This window comes from Hypanus sabinus, chromosome 10 (genome assembly GCF_030144855.1).
Source record: "Hypanus sabinus isolate sHypSab1 chromosome 10, sHypSab1.hap1, whole genome shotgun sequence".
NCBI classification, from domain to species: Eukaryota; Metazoa; Chordata; class Chondrichthyes; order Myliobatiformes; family Dasyatidae; genus Hypanus; species Hypanus sabinus.
In genome coordinates, this window is record NC_082715.1 from 160,935,270 (window position 1) to 160,956,058 (window position 20,789).

Sequence of the window (20,789 nt, forward strand, 5' to 3'; positions counted from 1 at the left end):
GAATTCCCGAAAAAGTTGAGTCCGGTGATTTAACTGAATTTTTCTCTAAATTACTGTGGGAAATTTTCGGTGGTGAAGGTTTGAAAAATGAACCTGTTATTGACTGCGCTCATAGAGTTGCGAGGCTTTCGTCTGTGTCTGATAAACCACGAGCCGTGATTGTTCGCCTTCATTATCCTCGTGAGAAAGAGCTTCTAATTCGATTAGCTCGTAAAAAAGGTATGATCTCCTACAGAAATTATTCATTTCGAATAGTTGAAGACTACTCGTATGAAGTAATGAAAGCCAGGATCGCTTTTAAACCAGTGATGGCAGAGATTCATTCGATTGGTTTTAAACAAGCTTTAATGTATCCAGCGAAGCTTAGAATGGTGCTGCCCGACAACAGTCTACACTTTTTTATCACTCCTGAAGAAGCGAAGAAATTTGTTGAAGAATATCGATCCTCTAGTGCAACTTGAACTATGAGTTACATTGAAGATTTTTTTTTGGAGAGAGGATGTTATTTCATTTTAAGTTTTAACCCTGGAAGTTGGGTTATAACTTCTTATTTTGAACTATGGGTCTGGGTCTTTTTTTTTTACTACTATTATTATTGCTTATAGATGCTGTTTTAATTTTTATAATATCCTTTTTTTATATACGTTTGTATTTTGTAATAATGAATTATTTTTTTTTTCAAAATGTCGTTTCTTCTTCCCATAAGTCTTTACTTTTTATAAGCGTTTATTTGCTTGCCTGTATTTAGAAATGGAACAAAGGTTTTGAATTCTTTTTCTTTAGTTTTTTTTTTAAATATGTTGTAGTGTCTATTAAATCTTTTTTTTTATAAAAATATTCTATTTTGATAACTTTTTTACTATATTTTCTTATTAGATTGCTGAATTTATATTCATATTTTGTAATATGGCTTTCTCAAAATGTCGTTTCTTCTTCCCATAAGTCTTGGCTTGTGAAACGTCATCTTTGTATCTGAATATGGAATTTCTTTTTTAAAGGTGTATCACATTTTTAAACTTTAATGTGCATTTTTTTTTATTAATGATCTTTCTGGTTTTACTATTTTAGTTTTTTTTTTGATTTGTCTGATATGGGTGTGTATGTGTATGTGTATATATATATATATATATATATGTAGGTATATATATATATATATATATTTTTTTTTGCAACTCTATATTTTAATTGGGGTGTTATATAGTTTTTTCTTAAAAAATTTTCTTATGGAGCTGCCATCTTGAAATGGGGGTAATATTAGTATTAGTTTATGCGCCTGCCGCTTGGCTTTCTTTCAAAGGGTGGGGGGAGGGGGGAGGGATCTTTTTTCATGCTTTTGCTTTTTATTTTTTTGCTTTTAGTTTATGGGCTGACTTTAAATTGTTAATATTGTTGAGGTGTCAGGATCTCCGGTTGCTCCTGAATCAATTTTCCTTCTTCCTAAATTGTGGGTTATGTGTCTTTTTAACCTTTTATGATACACACAATTAATATTGGTATGATGGATAAATCTATTAACTTTATCTCGTGGAATACTAATGGTTTAAATCATCCGATTAAACGTAAAAAAATATTTAAAGTATTCCATAGATTGAACGCTAATATTATTTTTGCACAGGAGACCCACATTAGGAGGGAGGATAATCAACGTTTTTTTAGGTTCTGGAAAGGTCAACAATTTCACTCAAATTGTACCGCTAAAATTAGGGGTGTGTCTATTTTTATAGACGCCTCAATTTCGTTTACACATTATGAAATTATTTCTGATCCACAGGGTAGATTTTTGCTGATAACTGGTTCACTTTTTAATCGGAAAGTTGTTTTAGTTAATATTTATGCTCCAAACTTTGATTGTCCTGAATTTTTTAAACGTTTATTTACTTCTCTTCCTAATTTGAATGAATATATGTTGATTATGGGTGGAGACTTTAATTGTTGTTTGAATCCTTCGATGGATAGATCTAAACCTATTCGAACTCTTCCGAATAGATCAGCTTTACTTATTAATTCTTTTATGGTTGATTCTGGAATTACTGAAATATGGCGGTTTTTGAACCCTAAAGGTAAAGAATTTTCATTTTTTTCACATGTATATCATAGTTATTCTAGAATTGATTACTTTCTTATTGATCATCGTTTATTAACAGATGTTATTGATTGTAAATACGATTCTATTGCTATTTCGGATCATGCGCCTTTGAAGTTATCTATCAAGATTTCGGATTCTTCTATCAATACTAGATCTTGGAGACTTAATGCTACTTTACTTCAAGATCCAGAATTTATTACCTTCATAAAACAACAAATTGACTTATTTTTTTCAACAAACTATAATGAAGAGATTGATAAAGGAATACTTTGGGACTCTTTCAAGGCTTTTATTCGTGGACAAATTATTTCATATTCCGCTGGTAAAAGAAAACAAAGATATTCAGATATAGCTTTATTGGTGGATAAAATTAAAGAAATTGATAAGATTTATTCCGTTACTCCTACCAAAGAACTTTATAAGAAGAGAGTTGAGCTTCAAATGGAACATAGTTTATTATTATCTTCTTCAATTGAGAATCAATTAATTAAGACTAGGGCTCAATTTTATATTCATAGTGATCGAACTGGTAAATTGTTAGCTAATCAATTAAAAGCTATTTCGACTAAGCGACAAATTATTAAAATTCGTAAACAAGACGGTAATTTAACTACTGATTATAAAGAAATCAATAACACTTTTCAAGATTTTTATAAATCTTTATATCAATCAGAATTTGACGGTGACCGGTTTACGATGGATAATTTTTTTAATAATTTGAATATTTCTAAACTGATAGATGAAGATTGTAGCTTGCTTGATGCTCCTATTTCTATGGATGAAATAAGAGAGGCTATCTCATCAATGAATTCAGGGAAAGCTCCTGGTCCTGATGGTTTTATTGTAGAATTTTTTAAAACTTTTTCTTTATTGCTTTCTCCTTGGCTATGTGAAATCTTTAATGATGCGTTTGTTAAGAAGAGATTACCTCAATCGTTTTATGAAGCTACTATCTCTTTAATTCTTAAAAAAGATAAAGATCCTACCTTATGTGCATCTTATCGCCCTATATCATTATTAAATGTAGACTCTAAGATTCTTACAAAAATTTTAGCCATTAGATTAGAAAAGGTATTACCACAGATTATTTCAGAAGATCAAACTGGTTTTATTAGGAATCGATATTCCTTTTTTAATATTAGAAAATTGATTAACATAATTTATACTTCATCACCTACAACCCCAGAATGTGTTATCTCATTAGATGCTGAAAAAGCCTTTGATAGAGTTGAATGGACATATTTATTTAATGCATTGAGAAACTTTAATTTTAGTCCTAATTTTATATCATGGATTAAATTAATATATTATAAACCTGTTGCTTCTGTTCTTACAAATAATTATAGATCCTCTTTTTTTCAATTATCTCGTGGTACGAGACAAGGTTGTCCTTTAAGTCCTTTATTATTTAATATTGCATTAGAACCTTTAGCTATTGCTATTCGTGAGTCTCCTAATATTTTTGGTATTACCCGTAATGAGAAGTTATACAAATTATCGCTTTATGCTGATGATTTGTTGTTATATATTTCTAATCCTAGTAGGTCTATTCCTGCTATTTTATCCTTGTTGGCTCAATTTGGTAGTTTTTCTGGTTATAAGTTAAACTTAGATAAGAGTGAGTTATTCCCTTTAAACGCGCAAACTTTATTGAGTGATAGGATGCCATTTAAAGTTGTTACTGATAACTTTATCTATTTAGGTATAAAAATCACCAAGAAATATAAAGATTTATTTGGACTGAATTTTTTACCTATGCTTCATCAAATTCAGCAACTTACTACTAGATGGTCTCCCTTATTTTTATCATTAGTTGGTCGGATTAATGCTATTAAAATGATGATTTTACCGAAATTTTTATATTTATTCCAAGCTTTACCAATTTTTATTCCTAAATCTTTTTTTGATAATATTGATTCAAAGATTTCCTCATTTGTTTGGCAAAATAAAAATCCTAGGTTAAGCAAAAGGCAATTACAAAAGTCTAAAAAAGATGGTGGTCTAGCTTTACCTAACTTTAGATTTTATTATTGGGCGAATAATATTCGTAACCTAATGTACTGGAAACTAGATTTGGATTCACCTGTGTGCCCACAGTGGGTAAATTTGGAATGTAGTGAGGTTAAGGGATATTCTATATTTTCCGTTCTTGGTTCTTTTCTTCCTATTGATTTAGCCAAATTCAATAAACAGATATCTAACCCTGTTGTTAAACATACACTACGAATTTGGTTTCAATTTCGCAAATTCTTTAATCTGAAAAACTTTGCTTTGGACAGCCCTATTTTATGTAATTTTTTTTTTAAACCTTCATTGACAGATCAAGCTTTTAGTATATGGAAAAGGAAAGGTATAAAATGTTTTCGTGATCTTTTTTTTGAAGGTACTTTGATGTCTTTTGATCAACTATCCAACAAATTTGAATTACCTAAATCTAATTTTTTTAGATACTTACAAATTAGAAATTTCTTACATAAAATTCTTCCATCTTTTCCTAATTCAACTCCATCGGATTTTTCAGATTTGATTTTTACTTTTAATCCTTGTCAGAAGGGATTAGTAGCTTTTATTTATAACATGATTATGAAGATACAGCCAGAAATATCGGATAGAATTAGACAAGAATGGGAAAAAGAACTTCGATGTAATATATCAACAGATAAATGGGAAAAAATTTTACAAATGGTTAATTCCTCCTCTATTTGTGCTAAACATGCTTTAATACAATTTAAAATTGTACATAGAGCTTATATGTCTAAAGATAAACTTGCCCGATTTTATTCGCATATTAATCCTCAATGTGACAGATGTCACTTAGAAGTGGCTTCATTGACTCACATGTTTTGGACATGTCCCACTCTACATAACTATTGGAAGGACATTTTTGATGTCATTTCCTCAGTATGGAATATCGATTTACAACCCCATTTTATTACTGCAATTTTCGGTATACCAAATGAAGATGGCAATCAACTTTCCCCTTCAATCAGACGAATGATTGCCTTTGTAACATTAATTGCCAGAAGGTCTATATTACAAAACTGGAAAGAAGTAAATCCTCCTACTACATTTCAGTGGTTCTCCCAAACTATTTCTTATCTGAGTTTGGAAAAAATCAGAAGCACTATCTTTGATTCTTCAATTAAATTTGAAGAAACCTGGGGACCATTTATTCGACACTTTCATATGAATTAATTTGGCTTATTTCAGATCCTTTTCTCTACTTATACTTGTTCAGGTATGGAGTTCTGGAGTTCTTTTCTTGACACCTTTATATATTTATAAAGTGCTATTATTGCCCATGTTAGTGTTAGTTTAGTATTTTTTTTCATTATATATTTTTTCTCATATATAATTTCAATTTTTTTTTTCTTTTTTCGACGATTATTTTTGTTTTTCATATATATTTACATAGACTTGATTGATTTATGTACCTTTTGTTGATGGATGTTTTAATAGGATATTATTATCCTATTACTAATGTAATCTCAAGTTTATTGAATCTGTAATCTATTCATTATTTTGTGTTGTTTTTTTTTATATATGAAATTTAATAAAAAGATTGAAAAAGAAAGAAAGAAAGAATCTCAACCCGTGGTCCAGACCCCTCTTTTTCCATATTTACTTTGAATCTCATGGCATAATGATCATTAATTTCTGTTACCAGCCCTGGATCATTTCCCAACAGATTACTGCACAGTTCTATGTTGGGAATTCTACGTACTGATTAAGGGCAGATTTGACAAACTCTACCCCATTGAGTCCTTTACAGTATGGGAGTACCAGTCAATATATGGAAAATTAAAATCACTTACTGAATCAACCTTTGTTTCTTGGAATGGTCTGCGATCTCTCTACAAATTTGTTCCTCTAAATCCCTTAGACTGTAGGGTTCAATCAAGCCCCTCCTGAACTCATCTGGCTTTCCTACGATGCTTCCTGCGTTGTGATATACACAGCTCAGCACATTCATTGAGCTATGCTCAACCATTTGATCGCTGACTCTGTCTGCGGTCTGAACAACATCTGACTGGTGTCAGTAAAACAAACTCTCCCTCATTGTCACAAAAACAAAGGAGCCTGTTGCGGACGGCAGGAGGAATGGAGACAGGCTCACCACTATTGACATCAGTGGATCTGGGGTTGAGAGGGGGAACAGCTTTCAGTTCCTCAGCACCCACATCACCAGGGATCTCACGTGGTCTGTACATACCGGCTGTGTGGTGAAAAGAGCACAGCAGCACCTCTTTCACCTCAGGTGGTTGAAGAAGTTTGGGATGGGGCCCCAATTCCTAAGAACTTTCTACAGGGACATAAAAATTGCATTGGCAGTAGACAAAAAGGCTATTGAAGTTACTTGGAAATCGATTCATCGATTGAGAGCATCCTGACTAGCTGCATCACTGCCTGGTATGGGAACTATACCTCCCTTAATGGCAGGAATCTGCAGAGAGTGGTGCGGACAGCCCAGTGCATCGGTAGATGTGAACTTCCCGCTATTCAGGGCACTTACAGCGACAAGTGTGTAAAAAGGGACCAAAAGATATTGGGGACCCATTTCACCACAACCACAAACTGTCCCTGCTGTTACCATCCAGAAAACGGTACCACAGCAAAAGGACCAACAGGCTCCGGGACATCATCTGCCACCAGGCCATCAGACTGATTAATTCATGCTGATCCAATTGCATTTCCATGTTATATTGACTGTCCCATGTACAAACTATTTATTATAAATTACTATTAATTACACATTCCACACTTAGATGGAGATGTAACATAAAGATTTCTATTCCTCATGTAGAGGAAGGATGTATGTAATAAAGTCAATTCCAATTCAATCTCTCCACTCTCTGTTCTGGCTCCCATTCCCCCTACAACTTATTTTAACCACATCATCTCTCCCCCACACTAGCTCTAGCAAGCCCTACCACTAGGATATTAATCCCCTCTTGTTCTCTTCCCCTACTAATGAATCTCTATCACCCCTTTGACTTTCCTCTGCCGGGTAATCCCCCCCAACAGTTTCTAAAGTGGTCCACCTGTTGTTGTGCTGGATAGCCACAAGAGTACTCTGCGATGGCTATTTAACCTTATTCCCCTTCCTGACTCTCACCCAGTTTCCTGTGTCCTGCACCTTGGGTGTAACTCAACTCTCTTCAGGTCATATCTATCACCCCCTCCAACTCCTGGATGGTTCAGAATTACTCAATTTCAAGTGCCAACTCCTTAAAGTGCAGGGTTACAAGCTGTAGCTGGATGCACATCTTGTAGGTGAGGGCATCAGGGACAATGGAGGTCTCCCCACCTTCCCACCAATGTCCGCTCTAATTTGTAATGAGCAGAGTACGCATAAATCTCGTACTGTGCACTTTTTTTAACCCAGTGACAACATGTACAGAGTGCATTTTAAATAGAGAGGTATTCATTTTAACAGCTAGCAAATCACTGTTGATAAGAACTTTGATCTCCTCTGGGTTGTGATCAAGTTCATCTGCACTCTCACACAACCTATGTAGCAAGCCTGTACTGGGTAATGAACGATATTCTCACCAGAGCGTTTTCAAACTGTCCATATGTGATATGCTTGCTGAATTACGCTTTAAAAAGTCAGATTTCCAAATATCACCCCACTTCTTCCCACTTGTAAATTCTCCAGCAACTTTTGCATCACCACAATACACATAGAAAACACCAGTTTCTATATTGGACATAAATATTTCCCCTGAACTTTCCTGAGGAATTAAGGATATATAAAAAATGTATGTAACCTCTGCCTAAAAGAATAATTGGGACTGAATAGGAATTAGTGAATTGTGTCTTCAGCAGTTAGCTAAGACAGGCTCATTACCAGTTCTCTGCGGCTTGCAGAGAGACTGATAAGATTATACATTGTTTGAGTATAGGGAGGAGGACTCACGGATAAGGACAGGAATGAACATCTGTAATTAAGTCAGGGCCTTGCAAAGGGAATACTGTAACTGATAAGGACTGGACAGAACATCCATCTGTAATTACAACTTTGATTCAACAAACTCCCTTATCAAAGTAATTAAATTTTGCACCAACAGACTTGGTGGGCGTACCAGTTCAAATAACACCTTGCAAGAGTAATGTATGGGGCTTACTATGTATAAATATACGTCTGTAACCTGACTAAATCAGTCCACTTGTCAGATGGTGGCAGTACTTACGTGCCTTCCCTTTGACAACTGCATCACAAACTCCTGCAGGAGAATGAGCAATAAACTGTGGTGATGATAAGAATCTGGTCTCCCGAGTTTTATTCAGATTCAACTCTAACATTTGGCATCACGAACAGGATCCCAATGTAGGGAGTGCCAAGCAGAAGGGCTGAGGAAGCGGCTGGACCACTCTGGGGACTGCAGAGACCGACCGGGCACCCAATCGGTATTTTACCTTTTGTCGCTCTCTGTTAGTTCCTTTGGAGGTACGGTCCCTCACCCAAGGCCGATCACATACCTTGACAGGATCAGGAAAGAATCTGTCAAGAGACTTGTATAAGGTAGGCAAAATTTTACTAAGTGGGCAGGAGGTAAACGTGTTGGGTAAATTTATCAATTGAGCAGGAGGTGCCAACCGGGTAAATGTATTAAGTGGGCAGGAGGTGCCAGCCGGGTAAATTTATCTGGTTGTTAATTGAGCGGGAGGCTTTGTGCCGGGTAAATTACTTCGAGAACATGGGTTGATTGTAGTTGATTGATACGAGTGGGCCAGGAGCAGCCCGACACAATATGTGTGAGAATTTTCCAGAAAAGGAAAAAGATTTGCGAATGTTGAGTGCAGTGCTGAATAAGAAATTGGGGAACAAAATGTGGTCACTGGGGGTGGGGGGGGGGGGCAACCTGGGATATTACCTCATGCGAACAAGCAGTAAATTTGAAATGGAAGAACTGCGGAAAGAGGTGGAAATTGTTGAAAGGGCAGATGTGAAGTGGAACAGTATATTATTAGCAAGTTGGAGGAATAATGCATGTGACAAAGGGATAGAGGAACGCCAAAGGTTGGGAGATGCTAAAAGCGGAGAGTGAATGGGTGGATGGGCGCCGAAAACGAGAGCAGGAAAAACAATGTAAGCAAAACTAATGAAATAATATCAGAAATGTCTGTCCAATATTTTTCCAAAAGAGGACACGACCAGAACATGTGTGTCAAGGAAGCTACCTCAGAATTACATCTACCGGGGTTCCGGTGACATCATCGTTGAGAAGGGCAGCTGAAGTCACTGGTTCCTCCGGAAAAACGCGTATTAAGCCCCATTAACCCATCAAATATAGTATTTTTCAAAAGTATTTGAACTGATAAGTGGGACAAGAATGGGGAAAAAGAATGGAAATAAAAAAAGCGACACCGCGGAGCCTGCGGCTGAGAGGAGTGCAGCGAGCAGCTCTCCTACCTGACTGCGTGTGAGTGAGGTGGACACCGGACCTCGTTCAGGCGAAGCGGCGAGTATGATCGCAATTTTGAAAGAGATATTGGAGTTCCAGAAAGATATAAAACAGCAGTTACATGATATTAAGTCAGAGCTCGCCAACGTCAATCAAAAAATAGCGGTGGCAGAGACTCGAATTGAGAAGGTGGAAGATCACGTTCAAAACATGGAACAGATACTAAGTAAGACGTTAAAAATATTAAATCACCAAGAAAGTAAACTGCTTGACCTGGAGGGAAGATCACGGCAAAAAAATATCAAAATATACGTTCCCGAAGGAGTGGAGGGCTTGTCTATGACGGAGTTTGTTGGAAAGTTGCTGTGGGACACGCTGGAACTTCCCTCGACTATGGAGCTGGAAATTGAGAGAGCGCATCATGCGCTCGTCCCGAACCCTACCCAAGATAGAGCAGATAAGCCACGCTCAATAATAAATAAATTCCTTCGATACAGTATCAAGGTGGAGATACTACGAAGTGCCTGGGGTAAGAAGAGGGTGTTTTTAGATGATAAATTAATATATTTTGACCAAGATTACCCCACCGGCGGTCCTGCAGAAACGTAAAGAATACACTGAAGTAAAGTGAATACTAATACAAGAATGGATTAGATTTCAAACTCCATACCCTGCTAAACTTCGAGTGTTTTATCAAGATGGGATCCAACTGTATCAGACATTGGAAGAGGCGACTACAGACATGAAGGCCAGAGGGTTTCCCATCAGTGTGATCAAACCGAGGGAAAGCCTGGCTGAGGAATTATCCTGCACCGCTTGGGAAATAGTGCGAGAATCGAGAAGGCAGGAGACGAGAGGAGGCTGAGAGAAATATATCAGGAAGAGACTGGGGGCTTTCCAAAGACAGTCCTCACCCCCTCCAGAAGAGCCATAAGGTTTGGCTAACTTTAAAAATGTTGAGAAGCTAAACGGAAGCAAAAATAAACGGTGATATACCTATCTCGAGAAATACTTATTATAATGTGGATTTTATATTACTTAGTTGTTATTCTTTCTTCGCTCACTTACTCCTTTTTCCCCAAAATAAGTATATATATATATATGTGTGTGTGTGTGTGTGTGTGCATGCATATATGTGAATGTATGTAATATATATGTATATATATGCACGCGCGTGCGTGTGTGTATACTTATAGGAGTACACAGGGAAATCTTTTCTGTGTAATGGATTTGTTCACTGACTTTTATGAATATTGCAATGGGGGCCCTCAACTCACAAGTAGGAGGGGTTATCCCCCCACAGCTGGACATTTCCTCTAGCTCAACACAGGGTCATCTACTAGAGACCTCAGCCTTGGAATCGTTCATTGCCATTTTTGTTATTATTTGCATTTCTTGGTTCTTATTTGTTCAGGGAGTAGATCGATTAAGTTTTATTCTGCTAATTTCAATGATACATTGACAGATAAATACAGATGGCTAAGGACAAAGTAAAATTCATTTCTTTTAATGTCAATGGGCTATTAAATCCAATCAAGCATAATAGAATTTTATCCAAAATGAAAAAAGAACAAGCCCATGTAGTATATTTACAGAAAACTCATTTAAGTGATAACAAGCAAAGAAAACTAAATAGAATGGGCTTCACTAATTTGTTTTTCTTCTCTCATAAATCAGGACAAAGGAGAGGAGTTGCTATTCTTATCTCAAGTAAGCTAAATTTTGAAAAAGTATTCAAAATGGGAGATAAAGAGGGCAGATATATTCTGGTAGGGGGGAACATAGATGGAAATTCAGTTACTTTATTGAATATATACACACCCTCGGGAAGTGATATTGGTTTCTTTAAGAAAATTACTGATATTATGGTAGTGGAAACAGAAGGTCTCCTGATATGTGGGTGAGACTTAAATTTACAATTACAACCAAACTTAGACTCTTCCAATAGAAAAAGCTATGAAACAAAATCTTTACATAAGGAAGTTAATACGCTTTTTGAACATGTTGGTTTAATTGATATGTGGAGTGACCATTTCCCTGACAAAAGGGATTACACTCATTATTCTGCTCCCCATTCTGTATATACAAGAATAGACTATTTCATAACATTTGGAAAAGACAAAGACAAAATAAACACCTGTGGAATTGGGACAATAGATTGAAATGACCATGCACCTATATATTTATCTGTTGATTTTGATCTACAGCCAAAGAATACTATTTGGAAACTAAATTCAAGCATACTCAATGATCCATACTTTAAGGAACAAATTAAAAAAGAAATTGGTCTCTACTGAGAATTCCATGACAATGGAGAGGTTTCACCTCCCATTTTATGGGATACTCTGAAGGCGGTCTTAAGAGGGAAAGTTATAGCAATATCTTCATATAAGAAAAAAATGAATAAAACATTAGAGGAATTACAAAATAGGCTGAAGGAACTAGAGAAAAAACACTAACTGAATTTGGCACAGGATACATTAGGGGAAACTTAAAAAATTAGGAATGAAATTAACAGTTTGGCTACACACGAAATCAAGAAAAATTTAATGTCTCTGAAACAGAGACATTATGAAAGTGGATCAAAGTCTATGAAAATACTGGCGTGGAAACTGAAAACAAAAGATAGCAGAAAATACAATTCTTAGAATTAGGGACCCAAGAAAAAAATGATAAAAAATAAGCTAAGTAAAATTCAAGAAGCTCTGGAAGTGTTTTACAAAACTCTATATTCCAAAGTTCCAGAGGGAAGCATAACCCAAATTGACACCTTCTTGAATTCTCTAGAGTTACCCACTTTAAGCGAAGAACAAAATAGAACAATGACAGCTGACATAACTGAAGTTGAATTAAAAGCTGCAATTAGTAGGCTTAAATTAAGCAAGTCACCAGGATCAGATGGGTATACAGCAGAGTGGTATAAAGAATTTAAAAATGAGTTAATTCCTGTTTTACTCCCCACACTGAAGTAGGCTCTAAAACAGGCACAAATGCCACCCAGTTGGAAGGAAGCGATAATCTCAGCTATACTGAAAGAAGGCAAGGATAAAATGGAATGCGGGTCATTTAGACCAATATCCGTTCTTAATGTAGATTACAGGTTATTTACCTCCATCATGGCCAAACGATTAGAGGAGTTTCTACCCATACTGATACGTAATGATCAGACAGGTTTTATACGACAACGCCAAACACAAGACAATATACAAAGGACACTTCACATTATGGATCATATACAAAAAAATAAAATTTAAGCAATAGTGCTAAGTGTGGATGCTGAAAAGGCATTTGATTCGGTTAATTGGAATTTTCTTTACAGAGTTTTACATAGATTTGGTTCCCAAGACACAATTATTAAAACTATACAGGCACTATATGACAACCCCACTGCTAGGATTAAAATCAACAGATATTTATCAAATAGTTTTACCCTAGAAAGGGACACCAGACAGGGTTGTGCATGGTCACCGCTACTCTTCACATTATATCTGGAACCATTAGCTCAATACATCAGACAAAATTAAGATATCAGGGGAATTACTATTAAAGGGACAGAGCATAAATTGGCTTGTTACACAGATGACATTTTGATCTATCTGGGGCAACCAACATACTCTTTACCTAAATTGATGCAATCCTTTGAACAATATGGTTAATTATCAGGATACAAGAACAACATAGATAAAGCCCAATTACTTTCATATTACTATAGCCCACCAAGAGAAGTTGAAAGTAGATATCCTTGGGCATGGCAAACAGAGTCTTGCAAATATTTGGGCATCATTATGCCAAAAGATTTGGCAAAATTATCAGAATGTAATTATTAGCCTTTATATAAAAAAAATTAAGGAAGATATGGCAAGATGGAACCTGATTCCTTTTTTCAGTCTCAGTTCAAGGATTGAGTCTATTAAAATGAATACACTGCCCAGACTGTTATATCTCTTTCAGACCCTACCAATAGAGATTAATCAAAATCAATTCAATGAATGGAACAAGTTATCAAGGTATATTTGGCAAGGTAAAAGGCCTAGAGTTTGTCTCAAAACATTGCAATTAGCCCAGGAAAAGGGAGGATGGGGCCTACCTTCTCTTCAGAGATTATTATTTTGCAGCACAGTTGAGAGCTGTGATATGTTGGTGCAACCCATCATGTGACGCTCAATGGAAAAACATTGAGGAGCGGGTACTTCCCATCCCCATACAAGCAATTTTGGCTGATAACAACCTGCAAAGGTACATAAATACTATTGATAACCCATGGGTGAAATTGACTCTTAAAATATGGAAAACTACTATAAAAGAATATAATCTAGAGGGAGATATTGCAATTCTTAAATGGTGTGCTTATGACTCGGATTTTACACCAAATAAATTGGATGCTAGATTTAAGGACTGGAAGCTAAAGGAATAACAGTTCTTTGCAATATAATGAAAGAAGGAACACTGTACAACTCTGAAATGCTTAAAGAGAAACACTTACTAGAAAAACAAGATTTTTATCAGTATTTACAGATGTGACAATATGTTAATAAGATGCTTAAAAATGTAATACATGCTTGATAGAGCTATTTAGAAAAGCATATAATTCAGATAACGGTAGTAGAATCATTTCAAGCATGTATGAGGGGTTGTCAAATCTTAAAATACATTCGACTTACATACATAAAATACATACTGAGTGTATACCTCAGCAGAGGATGGTGCTCGGAGAAGCTGTGCCGGAGGGGATGGTCGGAAGCTCGGAGGTTCGATGGATTTGGAGTCCGCTGTGGTCAGGTCGCTTTCATTGTGTGCTGTGTCTGCGAGGCTGGGTTCGACGGAGCTTTCATTGTGTGCTGCGTCTGCGAGGCTGAGTCGGGCAGCGCTGTGGAAGTCCATAGCGGGGGTATTCTCTTCTGCTGCCGGCCTGGGATGGCGAGTCTATCAGGACCCTGAGGTCTTGTGGAAACTGTGTGGTGGTTTCTTGCAAACTTATAGTCCTTTAACATCTTTGGACTATTTTTACTGTGCCCACGGTCTGTTTTTTAATCAATTATGCTATTGTTTGCACTGTTGTAACTATGTGGTTTTGTGCAGGTATTGTAACTTTAGTTTTTGGTCTTGCTTTGTCTAGAGGATTTGGAGCTCCTTTCCGGGGAACGCGCTAAGATGGTAGTGCGATATTAATACGCAGCAGCCTCTCCGGACTCTGGATTGGGGATTGCCAAACGTTATGTGGATTTTCTGGTGTAGTCTGTTCTGTCATGTGCTTTCGTGATATCATTCTGCAGTTGTCTCATTTTTTTAACTGCATTGCATTTGTGACAATGACAATAAACTGAAACTGAATTGAACTGAAATACTTTGTGGAGATTTGTGACATATATGATTATATGATATATATGCACAATGTCTGAAATACATCTTTTGGAAATGTTTGTTTGATGATGAACTTAAATAAAAAAAATTAATTAAAAAAAAAGAATTACGTCTGTCACAGACAGGATTTATATGGTAATAAAAATGAGCTAACATCCTCAGACATATGGGCCCTATCTAAGCGTGAACATGTCATGGTCCCTTCTGGCAATTGCCCAACTGGCTATTCACTTCAGGAACTGGGCCTCAATCACCTCATTTAGTTCCAATTATTCCCAGGTTCCACTAACTACAAACACCTGCTTTCCATCAGCAAATGCTGTATAAGAACTCCGTGACCACAACAAGGAGCTGCCAGTTCGTTGGTCAACTTGTGTATGAGTAACCTCGTTCCATGGTTCTTCGGATTATCAGTTCTAAGTCCAGCATCGTTCCTGAATTCTCTACTAAAACCAAGACTCCGGGTAAAGACTCCCTTGGCACCCAATCCACACTCGCTATGACCGTAACGCCTCCCGATTTGGCCTTTGTGCCTGCGTTCAGCACTTGGGTTTGTTTCCACCGCTACGTCCTTGCACACATTGAAGAAGTGTTAACTAGTTGGAGAATTTTCTCCCATTTCTCTATAGGTAAAAATACCTGAAGTTCTCTTTCCCCTTCATTCTTAATTTTATCAGATGTACCTAGATGTATATTCGTAATCAGATCATAAATAATTGCTATTAAACTCTTCTGACAGGGGTTTAAACCTACAATTTTTTCTGTAATTTCAGTTTGATGTGGAATTCAGAAGTGGGTAAAATAACATTCAAGAAGTTTCTAATCTGAAAAAATGTGATCTAGGCAAATTATATTTATTAGACAACTGTTCAAAAGACAGGAGACAGTTATCCATGAGTACCGTAAATTTCGGACTACAGAGCGCACCTGATTAAAAGCCGCACGCTCTAATTTTAGAAAGAAAATCAATTTTGTACTTGTACAGGCCGCACCGGATTTTAAACCGCAGGTGTCCCACGTTGTAATATGAGATATTTACACAGAAAGATATTACACGTGAGGATTTTTTAACTTTTAATTAAATCCGTATGGTAACATAAACAAATACATATTGCAAATGCTTTTTTTCGAACAGTGCCTGTAACACAGCTACTTTTAGATATACATACGTATCAGTAACACACAAATTACGTTGCGTATACTTTTTTACTGAACAGTGCACGAACAACATTCCAATATCTCCTAACGACTGGTAAAAATATATATATATACTGCAGCCTACCAGGAAAAGTTATTGACCACCTTCTTCATCTTCCTCCTGCGCACTAAAACCATAACGAGCAATGCTTTTTTTCTGTGAAAAAATCCCCCTGGTCGCTTGGCGTAGCACTCTCTCAGCCAATCCTTCATTAGACTCTCCATCATCCAACCTTTCTTATTGACTTTCACCATGATTTCTTTTGGGAATTTTTCCTTTGGCATTGTCAGCCGCTTAAAAATCACCATCGGTGGAAGCTTTAGTCCGGATGCTGTGCAGCTCAGAACACAAGTAAAATGCGTTCTCTCTTGGCCACTTGTTTTCAGTGTGATGGACGAGTCACCTTTTTATTAACAGTCCGAGTGAGAGGCAGGTCAAACGTCAAAGGTACTTCATCCATATTTATGATATCATCTGGCCCGATGGAATTCTCCGCTATCTTTGTTTGAGTGAATGTGCGGAAGTTAGCAAGTTTTTCCTCGCGGTCGGGAGGGAGCTACTGACACAGAGTCGTGCGTACCCTGACGGACAGGCCTTTTCGTCTCATAAATCTAAAGCACCACGATGGCCCACCTCTAAAATCTTCGATTTTCATTTTGGTGGCGATTGCTTTAGCCTTCAGTCTGATCTGCACGGTGGAAACACCGCGGCCGCCTGCTCTCTGTGTGTTAACCCAGTCTTCAAGAAAGTTTTCAAGTTCGGGCCATCTGCTATGATTACCTCTGAAAGCTTTTGTCGTCTTTTTGCATTGACTCAGTTCTTCACGCTGGCGTCTCCACCGTCTCACCTGCGATTCATTTATGCCAAGATTATGTGCAGCAGCTCGATTTCCTTCTTCAACCGCCAGATTGATCGCCTTTAACTTAAAAGCTGCATCATATGCTTTTCTTCGAGTGTTTTCCATGTTGATGAGGGTGAGTACAAATGACTGATTTACAATAATTTAATTGTGAAAGTGCGCTTGATTTATCGTACAATTTCATTGGACCTCTGAACTACTCATCAATTTTATTGGTCTACTGTTACGAGGCAAAATGTTTTTGGCGGCATGAAAAAAAAACATGCATTAGCCGCACCATAGTATAGGCCGCAGTGTTGCCACAGTGTTCAAAGTGTGGGAATAAAGTAGCGGCTTATAGTCCGGAATTTACGGTAAATAATGAAAACATGCTATTCCCTTCGTTTTCCATAAAAGAAAAGCTTGATCAGTTCTGGATGGTTGGAAGAAAAAATTAGATATAATAGGACTTGACAGGATACATTTATTTGTCATTAACTCCGCTCCTCTGTACACGAACAAAAAGTTCTTGAGAAGGATTCAGAAAAGGTCAGCTAACATCATATGAAAATGTTGAATAAATGGCCTCCAAGTTTCTTCAAATTTAACCGAAGGATCGATAGTACCACTCCTAATTTCATTTTCAGCTACTAAGAGATTGGGAGGCTGAGATTACACACGTTACTCAGAGTCTGTGTCTGTATATGTTAACTGTTATTAAATGTAATCCCGATCTCTTTGCATCATTATCATTGTTGTGTTTATCAATTTGAAACTTAATAAAAAAGCTTGAGAAAGAAAGGAAAAACAACGTAAGCAAACCAAGGCCGGCCTGGATAGGAGAGAAGGGCGGGAACGTCAGTCTAAAGTTCGAACTGACAGGGAAACAAGGGATCCCCAACCCATGTCTGGCATACCGACCCTGTTTGAGGACAGTGATCGTGATAAGGAATGGACACCCACCGTACCACCCCCACCTTACCACAGGCCAAGTGCACCCAGTGCCCCTGAACCCCAATCCTCCCAGTTCTCAGATACAGTGGCTGCTCGGGTAAAACAGTGGCACAGGGAAGGGGAGGTCCCTATACCGAGATCCAGAACGGGAATACCGAGGATTATTCCGAGTCAGGGAGGGGAGAATCCAATAAAACCCCAGAGCCAATGGCTCCACAGAGACAATTGCCCACCCGAACACTGCCCAATCCACAATCAGGAGGGGGGACAGCCCTCAGTAGTTCCTGTGTCTGCACACTGGAAGCCTCAAGAAATGATAATGATCATGAATCAGGCCCCAGAGAGAAAAGAAAACCCAGCACAGTTTGCTCAGTATGTCCGCAGTACTATACCAATGTTTAATGTGAGCCCGCAAGATTTATCCAGTCTCTGCTGCATGATTCTCTCAGCTGATGAGGGCTGGAAATGGAAGGCAGAATTGAGATACCAAACCTATGAAGATTTGCAGCAGGAAACCTTAATGAGAATGAACAGACAGACCAGATTATTCAAGCCTTGGAAACGGCTCTTCAGCAATCTGTAGATATCACTGAAGTACTCAAATGCAAACCTAAGCCTGGAGAATCGGGACCAGACTATTGGGACGAGCTTTTACATACTACTGGGACCCGGCTTTCGAATCCCGACCAACCCCAAAGGGAACTAATATTACATGTTCAGCAGGAAGAAGGACGTGAGCGGGCTACATCTGGGGATCAGAAACAGGAGCAAAAACCTACCAAGGGACAGGTGGGGACAATAACCCATCTAGAAATTGCCAAACAAGGATGCTTCCTACCTTGAGTACCACCCCTCAGGAAGAGCCCAATGTAATATTGCAGGTTGCTGGAATTCCAATTACGTTTATGATTGATATGGAGGCAACCACAACCACCCTCGATCAAGAAATAGTATGGGAAAAGGGATTCCAGCTATCAAACGCTACAATCACTCTGTCTGGGTTTGTATTCACGTACCCGGCCACTGCAGGTGGAGTTCCAGGAGAACCAGTGTGAGGTTTCATTTACAGTCGGGGGTGTAATCTAACAGGGAGAGACTTGCTCTGTCCGTTGGAAGTTGAGATTCTATGCACAGACAAGGGTATCAGCCTGGGACTAATGAACAGCCGACAGCTTCCCCAGTTTCCAATCCCCAGTGTTGAGCACAATCAGGACTCCACTGCGTTTGAACCCCCAATGCCCAGGGCCGACCCCCATGTGACTCTGTGCTATGACCCTACGGGGTGCTCAACTGAGGAAAGCACCCCCCGAGGGACAGAAGTTCCCAGTCACAGTGATTGGAGAGGTTAAAGGAAGAGAGGGCGGTGCATTACCGGCCAAAGGTCCGGATTTCCTTCGGCTACAGACAGGGCTGGTGGTTCCCCATACCACCGTTAGGGTTTGCCCTGGGTTCAACCCTAGGTTCCTTGCCTACACCCTGACGAAACAAGCCTCCAGCACCGAGGGAGATTGACAAGACTTGGCCGCGGGCCAACTCCGATACTGGAAGGAGTCTGAGGTGAAGATGGGACATCTGGTAAGACACTCTTTTAATATTGACTGAACCCAAGACGTTGTACCCCATCTCTGGGCAATTTCAGGCCATGAAGTCGACCGCACCAACTGCCCCTGTCCGGATCACTGTGAAAGAAGGACAGACTCTCCCATCCATTCCGCAATAACCCCTCAAGCCCGAGGCAACGTTTTATGAGGATGGAAGCTCTTTTGTGGATCCAGCAGGGAAACGATGTTCTGGCGATGCGATAGTGAGACAGTGAAGTAATTGAGCAGGCCTCTTTTGAAGCTGCTGTCTCGGCCCAGGAGGCTGAGCTGTTTGCTCTGACTCATGCCTGTATCCCAGCAACAGACAAAAATGCGAATGTTTACACAGGTTCGCGTTATGCATCCGGAATTGTACATGACTACGGGGCTTTGGGGATTCCTGACCCCCTCTGGCCACCCCATTAGCAACGCCACCTTTGTAAACAACTTACTCACTGCTCTACAGCTACCTCGAGCTTTGGCTATTATTAAATGTGAGGCCCACACACGCATGTCCGACTGGGTCACTAAAGGAAACGCGTTAGCAGATAAGACAGAGAAAAGTGCGGCACAATCCTCGGTAGTTGTAGTCCCGTCGGGTTCCCGTCAATCAGCCCTCCGTGACTCAAGCACAGCGGGTTTGCCAGACATGCGGGAGGTACGTACTTTTCAGGAGTTCGCCTGTGAGGAGGACCGCACACTGTCGTCCCAGAAAGACCCCGACCTAGGTTTGTGGACCACCCCAGTGGGACAGGTTTGTGTTCCTACACAGTTTTTACCAATATTGGTCGATTATATACATAATTGTACACACCTGGGAAAGGAGGGAATGGTTGGTAACCTGTACCCTGCACACTGGATACGACTCCCCAGACAGGTGGACCGTTTCCGTGTCCACAAGTTGATTTTATTGAATTGCCTAGAGTACATTGCTATAGATACTGCTTAGTTATTAGAGATGTGTTTAGTAGATGGATTGAAGCTATTCCAACTACCAATAATACACCGCTATGACTGTTGTGAAGGTATTATTAGGGGAAATAACTCCCAGGTACAGCCTGCCAGAGACGCTGAGCTCTAACAATGGCCCACACGTTTTGGGAAAGTAAACGAAGAGGTATGTAACGAACTGGCTATCAAGCAACAATTCCACTGTATACACCACCCATGGGCCGCTGGCAGAATGGAGAGAGCCAATGGCACACTGAAGAGTAAATTGACCAAACTAACATCAGAGACTGGGCTGACTTGATTGAATGTCCTACCGTTAGCCCTCTTCCACATGAGGGTCACTCCACATGGGAAAACAGGGTTGTCACCAGCTGAAGTCATTCATGGACGGCCCATGAGGACACTCTGGGGA

The 20,789-nt window shown here is 38.7% G+C and overlaps 2 protein-coding genes across 12 annotated transcripts in view; one reads left to right on the forward strand and one right to left on the reverse strand.

Moving 5' to 3' along the window:
• The window catches only part of LOC132401288 (zinc finger protein 214-like), a 1,156,463-nt gene that overhangs the window by 40,221 nt on the left and 1,095,453 nt on the right, over positions 1-20,789 (forward strand). The window lies entirely within an intron of this gene.
• The window catches only part of LOC132401282 (zinc finger protein 229-like), a 50,033-nt gene that overhangs the window by 12,374 nt on the left and 16,870 nt on the right, over positions 1-20,789 (reverse strand). Inside the window, exons 1-2 of one of the 11 annotated variants that reach the window (XM_059983368.1) lie at positions 9,504-9,627; positions 8,507-8,569 (exon numbers count right to left, since the gene is read on the reverse strand). The exons of 8 other annotated variants lie outside the window; for them this stretch is intronic. The gene's annotated coding sequence lies outside the window, so the exon portion shown is untranslated. Of the gene's footprint in view, positions 1-8,506; positions 8,570-9,503; positions 9,628-13,582; positions 13,724-20,789 lie in introns of those variants that run through there. 2 more of the 11 variants (XM_059983366.1, XM_059983367.1) reach the window with 2 other exon arrangements.